This window comes from Xyrauchen texanus, chromosome 34 (assembly GCF_025860055.1).
Source record: "Xyrauchen texanus isolate HMW12.3.18 chromosome 34, RBS_HiC_50CHRs, whole genome shotgun sequence".
In the NCBI taxonomy this organism is placed as follows: domain Eukaryota; kingdom Metazoa; phylum Chordata; class Actinopteri; order Cypriniformes; family Catostomidae; genus Xyrauchen; species Xyrauchen texanus.
The window spans coordinates 1,164,484-1,173,301 of NC_068309.1; positions in this window are offsets into that span (position 1 = coordinate 1,164,484).

Below are 8,818 nucleotides of genomic sequence, written 5' to 3' on the forward strand. Positions count from 1 at the left end.
AGACAGACAGACAGACAGACAGACAGACAGACAGACAGACAGGCAGGCAGGCAGACAGACAGACAGGCAGACAGACAGACAGGCAGACAGACAGACAGACAGACAGACAGGTGTAGTTATATGAAGCATCTTCTCGCTCTGTGTCAGTGTGTTTGTGGAGCGTGTGAGCAGTTAATCACATCAACGACCCGCTGGTGGATTAGTGTTAACACCGCTCATCTTCAGCCCAGAATAGACGGATAAACAGAGTGATAAAGGTTATTTATGGACAGAGCTCTTCTATTTACAGCCTTCTGCTGCTCCACTTTAAACCTTCACTTTAACAGATCTCTGTTTTATATAATAACCTGCTGGATCATGTGATGAGTTCATTATTGATCTGAAATCAACAGATGTTGTGATTATCAGCACGGAGAACGACAGACAACATCAGTTTATTTCAGATCAGACATCTCATTTGCTGCTGACATAATTAACAACTTATTATTATTTCTACACACTTTCTGCCTGTCAATCATGTCGCTCGTTCTCGTAGTATTGTAGCTGCAGGGAATTATTGAGGCTTAATGCCCTTTTTATGTCACGTTGTTCATCAGTTGCCAGTGGAGGGCGCTGTTTTACTGCTGTTGTTTTAAACAACAAGAGGGAATCTCAATCTGAGCTTGTTCTGATCCTGTTATCTAGAATATTGAGTTTGTATCGTTTGTAAACATTAGCTAGCTAGCAGGATTGCGCCGTTGGCGACACACCGCCTGTAACTGCCATGATGTCCCGAGTGGTCTCTGGACTAACAGCGGGACGATGTCCCAGCACACCGTCTATGAAAGTTCGCCGAACCTTGGAAAGTTATTTCTTTGTCCATTGGGCATTTTAATGGATTTGTACAATGGCCGCAATTTAAAATGTTTTCCCAAACCTGTACCATTGTCTGCTGGATGGTCGCCTTTGACATTGAACCCGCCTCAATCCCCAGTTGGCCTTGTTTGGCCCAAGGGGAAAGACTTGAGGTGGCGCGAAGAAGCCCAGATGTGACAGTGGGAACGCAACTGACCCTGGCACGCACAAGCATGCCCTAATTTGGCCCAATTAGTGGAAACGCGGACAATAATGCTCATTTGGTATCTTTGGAGGGCGGGGTTTTGACAAGAGGGGGTGTGGCCAATCCAAAGGCTCAGTTCGTGAGTTTGAATCCAGGGCCTGCTGAGTGACTCCAGTCAGGTCTCCTTAGCAACCAAATTGGCCCGGTTGCTAGGGAAGGTAGAGTCACATGGGGTAACCTCCTCGTGGTCGCTATAATGTGGTTCTCACTCTCGGTGGGGCATGTGGTGAGTGACTCCAGCCAGGTCTCCTTAGCAACCAAATTGTCCCGGTTGCTAGGGAGGGTAGAGTCACATGGGATAACCTCCTCGTGGTCGCTATAATGTGGTTCTCGCTCTCGGTGGGGCGTGTGGTGAGTTGTGCGTGGATGCCGCGGAGAATAGCGTGAAGCCTCCACACGCGCTACGTCTCCACGGTAAAGCGCTCAACGAGTCATGTGACAAGATGCGCGGATTGAAGGTCTCAGACGCGGAGGCAACTGAGATTCATCCTCCGCCACCCGGATTGAGGCGAGTCACGATGCCACCACGAGGACTTGAAGCGCATTGGGAATTGGGCGTTCCAGATTGGGGAGAAAAAACATTAAAAAGAATGTTTCTGACCAAAACGTATAATATTGATGATATTGTTATTTAAATAATAATGTGTCATTGTAAAATCATTGTTCATGCCCAAAAGTTCTTGAGTGGGCAGCGGGGTGGGGGGTTGGGGGTGTTCATTGTTCATGCCCAAAAGGGTTTTCAAGCAGGTGGGATCACCAAACTAAATCGCGCAGCCTTAAAGCCCAGGGCACCCCGGGCAGTGAAGAGGCCCTGGGCACCATACCCGTGAGGCTACATTTCTTGCTTTTGTGGTTTTGCTTAATCGCGATTCAGATGCTAATCCAAAATGTATAACAGTTGCCAAATTTCGGTTTATACCGGTGTATTGCACAGACGAGACTCGAGTTGCATCAGATGAATTCATCACACCAGCAGAGAGGAAATTGTGTCCTGGAGCGGCAGCTGCTTTTGCAACATATTATTCCCCATTGAACCCTTTCAATGTGCATCTAACCGAGATCCTCTGTGTCTGTGGTCAGAGCTGACCTTTGACCTTTGACCTTTGACCTGTGTTCCAGCGCCTTAAACCTGTTCAGAGTTTAATAACAGTTCGGTGTATTGTTCGTCGTATCTGCAGTAAATCGGGGGCACAAACGGGAGTGTTTCCCGAGAATCGTTAGTTTACTCGTCTCTTCCTCTCATGTTTGTCTTCATCTCTGCACCTGCACATCTGAGCGGATCGCTTTTGCTACAATGTAACAGAGAATAAGAATTCCCTCAATCAAGGAAGAATGGTTTATTCTCCTCCTCGTTTATCACCTCTCCTTTCAGGAAGACGTTTGTCCTTCATAGTTCACCTCAGACACCTGCCGTCCAATCACACAGGTAACAACCGAAGAACAAAAGACGTCCACGATCATCTGCGTCCATGTCCTGATGGAACCCTGAGATGATCATTTATTGCAACATTATTCATGCTGATTTCATGATCGACCGGTTTAACTCTCTATACAGGCTGTGCAGTGTCATTTATAATAACGTAGTCTGCGTTGTGTTATAAACTCGTTCAGTCGAGAGTTCAGATCTCATGTTTGGATTTTCTGAAGCTCACGGGCCGCGGGTGACAAGTGACAGGTGAGCATCACATACTGTTCTTTCATTTGACTCCCGCTGACCTTTTGACCTTATCGTGTTTCACTGAGTATCTCGCCTCGCATGCAAGATGTTTCCCAGGCACTTTTTCCAGTCATATATAAACATCATTTTCCTCCAAAGAGACTCTTAATGTTGTGGGAATATCTGAGGCAACTCGGTGTGTTCTTTTTACAGAGTCGAACCATGAGACAAAGCGACAGAACACACTGACATCTGGCCGTCTGCTGAATATATTTGGGTGCCGTTTAATAAGACGTGAACGGAGCGGCCTGCAAACATGTGATGCTGTGAGCGATCTCAACCCATCGCTCCTTGCGAAAGATCCTCGACTGAGCTCAGATTTGCTGGTTTGTTTATGTATTGTGGATGCAAAGGAGATCTGGACATCAGGGAATTCCTTCTGGGATCGTTCGGTCTTCAGCAGGAGCCCCGAGTGTCCCCGAGGATGAGTCGCCTCGCGCGATCAATGGAAAGTCGCTTCAAAAGCAGCGTTCGATCCAGCGCAGGTGAACTAAACGCACAGATCAGGCTGATGTTCTGAGTTAATGTTCTATTCCACAGGGAACTCGTCGTCGCCGGAGGATTCCCGGAAGCACGCTGGAACAGAAGTGCTGCACACATTCCTCACAGGTGTTCACGACAGGTGAGTGTTTAAACGGATGTTCATTAGCGCTAGCAAACGTCCAGGTTCAGTGTGATCCGCCTCGATGTCTTTGTGCGTCAGATTTAGGTTGGGAACGCTGGATCGTTTATCCGGAGAGTTTCACCTTCACTCGGTGTAAATCCGAACACGGATCCGCCCGCCCGGTGACCCTCACAACGCCGTCCGACTTGATCGGCTCAAACGTGCATCTTCCGATGTGGTTTAAAGGACTTTTTCCTCTCAGGTATTCAGTGCTGTACACCGAAGCTCACGAGACCGCCCCATTTCTCACGTGGACTAACGGAGCAGTTTGGTTCTGTAGCCGTGACCCTGGAGAGGCCCCGAGGTCATGACCCCTTCCTAAGTAAAACGTCCCGCTTCTTCATAGGTCACCTGTGTGATCAAACAGCTAAAAGCTTGTAGGTTAAATAGCACGCCAAACGTATTTTGGTTTGTGAAAATGTCTTTACGTTTGACTGTCGCTGCTGTCGGGAGGTCAGGACATGGACTTTTGTGGGGTTTTTAGGGGTGTGTTCCAAAAACGGAGTGGAAAAATAAATTCAAGGCCCATTGTGTCTCTGGGGTCCCAGAGCTGTTTTTAGATTTATTGACGCAGCGGTTTCAGTCTGGCCAGATTTCAGTCGTGCGTTCCATGAAACCGCTGGCAAAACTGAGCAGCAAACGAACTGTAACAGTTAATTTGCCCTACATTCTTCAGTCAATTCTGTCTCATGTGGGATAGTTTATCCAGTGAGGAATCTAAATGGACGATGCCAATAAAAGATGCAATCGGAGCCACATTCTTGTGTGGTATAATGAGACGATTAGCCGTTTAGTTTGTTGCTTGTTCGTTCATGTGCACATGCCTCTGTGTGTGTTGGGAACGTCTATAAGAAAGGAATGGAGCGGGACATCCAGGGTGAACATTTCGGCTGTGTGGCTACAATGTAACATGCTACAATGACCTCTGTTGAACTGTGATTCTTCATTTTTAAAAGCAGATTTGTTCTTAATGACATCACGAGCAGTTTGCATCATTACAAGCCAGTATTTAATCAAATGCATGGATTTATGATTTCATTTTGTGCTTTCAGAATCTGTAAACGGTTTCAAATGTCACACATGATCGTATTTGAGCGTATCAGACCTTCATATGTCACATGCATTTGACAAATACAGTCAAATGCATGTTTTGTCTCCACAGTATCGCCATAATGTTTCATTAAAGAAAGCTTTCGTGAAATCACCGTGTCATTTTCTTCTATAAACTAGTTGCAGTTTTCTCAGGACACTAACATGTTTTATTGGCCTGTGTGTGGTTTCTGGAAGGGTCTGCATGAAACAAGCAAAACAAGCAGAGATTAGACCGAATGAACCCACATGATCCGAGTCTCTGCTCACATTTGATTGGTTAGAGATGCTTGTTTCTTGCCATGCATTTCTGAGATGAGCTGATTATTCTGGGAGCTGTTGCGCACTCAGTAAAAGAGTCTCGACCCACAGCAGATCTCTGATGGACTCTTCAGTGCCGCCTGAACTTTAACAAGACACACAACTACACAAACACAATGGCGTGCGTGAGCTCGTGGCTGCTGTGGGCAACGCTGTGTTCTGTCCCGTTCTGTGCGTTTGCTCAGGAGTGTTTGGACAAGGACGAGATTGTCACTGAGATGTCCAAGGACGTCGACTTGCCGTCTGAATGTGTGTTAAGCTGCACGATGTTCACTTACAGACAGATTCTGGACCAGCAACAGAAACTCACGGTCCGATTCAAAGACGCAGAGTCCGGTAAGAGTCTTATATTTCATTTCTAAGATAAACTCTGATTAAGGCTGTGCAGAGACTCTCTTTAACCCTGGAATGTTTTGACATGAATGTGTTTTTAGTAGCTTTAGCCAAACTGTGAATATAATTGTTTGTTTATGTGTCATATTTGATCCATTAGACGACTGAATAAGGTCATTATCCTCCCTCAATACATTTCTGTGTATCCCATACATGTGGTGTTATCAGAGGACTCTCTGGGCTTTTCAGAGATCCCAAATGTTTGAGGGTTTGACCATGACAACGTCCGCTCCTTGCTCTAAAAATACGCATTGCAATGTGTCACAGTTATAATACAATATCAATAAAATATTCTGTATTCTGTATTTGTATGCACCAAACACTATATCGACCTTTAAAAAAAGGCTTGGTCTCATGAACTTGGTGAGACGACATCATCATAGCTTGTAATGTACAATAATGAGATATTTAAAATGACAGAGCACGCTGCATGTTTGAAAATACACCGAAATAGTAGTTCGCACTTTAAATATGTCTTATCAAATGTATATGTCAGACTTTTCAGGGCTCTGTGATTTGTTTTGTGGTGGGCATGAATGTAAATGTAATGGCTCTTGTATCATATTTAATACGTGGATTTCAAAGGGAGTTTTCAATATACAATAATATACAAAATTTGAATCAAGCACAAGTTGCTAATACTAAATTTACACAACTCAACCTTTATTTATAGAGCACCTTTATAACAACAGAAGTGACCCAAAGTGCTTTATAATACATGACTCATTTACATTTTCCAATATCAGTAACAATTAGAGCTGTCAGTCAATTAAACGTTTTAATCACGATTAATCGCAGAATTTGAAAATGCTGAAATTTGACACTATTAACTTCTTTTCCTGTCAAAATGTTTATTTCCATCTTTGGAAAATGTTACAATATCATGCTTCATTAAAATATTCCAAAGTGTAAAGATAGAAATCCCCTAAAATATTATCAATTAAAATAACATGAAACGTTTCCAAAAGTGTAAGTGTGAGTTTGACTAATTTAATGAACTAGTCTCTACATAGGTGCGTATTAATTGCAATGTGGATTCAATCTCTTAAACTCTCATCCTCCACAATATTAATCAGCCGGTAGACGGTTGCTATTTACTTTCTTACAGCAATCGTGAAGCTGCGTTCATGAGTCGCATCAACGCCAGTGTCGAACGCCGCTTTAAACTCACAATTCGATCATAAGTTCCATCTGGGCTTGTTTTGTAAATCGAATAGCATTAACTCATTTACATTTATGCATTCGGCAGATGCTTTTATCCAAAGTGACTTACAGTGCACTTATGACAGGGACAATCCCCCCAGAGCAACCTGGAGTTAAGTGCCTTACTCAAGGACACAATGGTGGTGACTGTGGGGATCAAACCAGCAACCTTCTGATTACCAATGTATTATACAGAGCACTTATTACAGCGACAATCCCCCCGGAGCAACCTGGAGTTAAGTGTCTTACTCAAGGACACAATGGTGGTGACAGTGGGGATCAAACCAGCAACCTTCTGCTTACCAGTTATGTGCTTTAGTCCACGACGCCACCACCGCTCACATCACTGACAGGCTGTGGTTTGTGTGTCGGTGTAATGACTCCTGCCGGACACATGACAAAGCTTCCATCCTTCACACCAGTTTTTATGCTGTATTAACGGTAAATGTGTTAATCGCGATTAGGAAAAATTAACATGTTAAACTTTTTTTAATTAATCGCATGCGTTAACGCATTAACACTGACATTACAGTAACTTTTACTTTATTAAAATAAGTTGTCATTTATCCCAACATAAGAGTCACTTTTCATGCCGTTATTTTAAATAGATCGATATAAACATTGAAACCACTTTTCTTCTCACAAATAACCACTATTTGAACAAAAAGTTGTTGAATGGGGGGCGGGTTGAACCAAAAGTTGTTGAGTGGGGGGGCGGGTTGAACCAAAAGTTGTTCAGCGGGGGGCGGGTTGAACGAAAAGTTGTTGAGTGGGGGGGCGGGTTGAACCAAAAGTTGTTGAGTAGGGGGTGGATTGAACCAAAAGTTGTTGAGCAGGGGGTGGGTTGAACCAAAAGTTGTTGAGCAGGGGGTGGATTGAACCAAAAGTTGTTGAGTAGGGGGTGGATTGAACCAAATATTGTTGAGTAGGGGGTGGATTGAACCAAAAGTTGTTGAGTAGGGGGTGGATTGAACCAAATATTGTTGAGTAGGGGGTGGATTGAACCAAAAGTTGTTGAGCAGGGGGTGGGTTGAACCAAAAGTTGTTGAGCGGGTGCTTTTCTTCATATCGTAGCACCGTTTTGTGGTCCGTTCTGCATAACACAGTGGCTAATTTTAGCTTATCGCGGCCCATTCCGCGTCCCACGCACCAGTCCGCTTGGTTCTCCCAATGGCCAGTCCGCCCCTGATCGGCCCCAAAGTGCGTCGGGCAACCAGGAATATGCCCGTTATGCCAGATTACCAGTCCAGCCCTGATTATAAGGTTAAGGGTTTAAAGTCACATGCAAGTGTACATGTGTTTACATGTGTACAAGTACACAAACGCAAAAATCTCCCACAATCAAAGCCTAAAAATAAACAAAAATGTGCCGTTTTTATCAACAGCTGATAAGTAAACCCTGTAACAATATTGATCACTGACTCGTGTAAACAAACACCACTGAACTAACGTGATACTGTTCGAACCCGTGTCCATCCCTCATGTCTGTCTTCATTCTCTGCAGGTGAATCCGGAGAGTTCTGTTGGTTTATTCAGACGAGCTGCCGCCCGTGGACTCAAGCTTTTGTTTTGTTGCCAATAAATGAATTTGGTCTGGATGGAGAAACAATCCAAGTTCAAAGCAACTCGGAGACCCACACTAAGCCCGTTGAACCGCACGGATCGCCGTCCGTTCTGCCGGAGGACTGCGGGCTTCGGTTCGATGTGACCGAACATCTGAATCAACGGCAGGAACAGACTCTCTGTGTCCGAGTCACTTTAGCACTCAACACACTTCAGTGTCCGCCGTTTCTGGTCACCATTAAAAATAAACAATGAAAACAAATAAACAGGGTTATATTTCGGATTTCCTCTGGAATTTGAGGCAGTTTGATTGGCAGATGAAAGGAGAACCGAATGAATGAATTTGTCTGTGGTGTTTTGATAGGACGCGTCTTCTATTTTAATAAACCTTTAGACGTAAACAAAGTCTAATGTTGTCTAAGAGCTCAAAATATCTTAACATTGAAGCATTTATTCATCCTGTGTATATATATATATATATATATATATATATATATATATATATATATATATATAAACATATTCATGTTTATCACTCTGTCAACCGTGATCTCAAATAAAATTGATTCATATATTTATATATATATATATAAATATAAAGTGATTATTACTTCTACAGATATCTGGTGTTTATGTCCTCTGGATTTCATGAGAACTGCTGCTGTATTTTATTCTGAATTATATAAGACTACAAATCTATAGGCAGAAGTTATTTGCTTCCCATTGTAAACTGTTACATAAACTCTCAGAGTCAATAACAAAGTTAAGC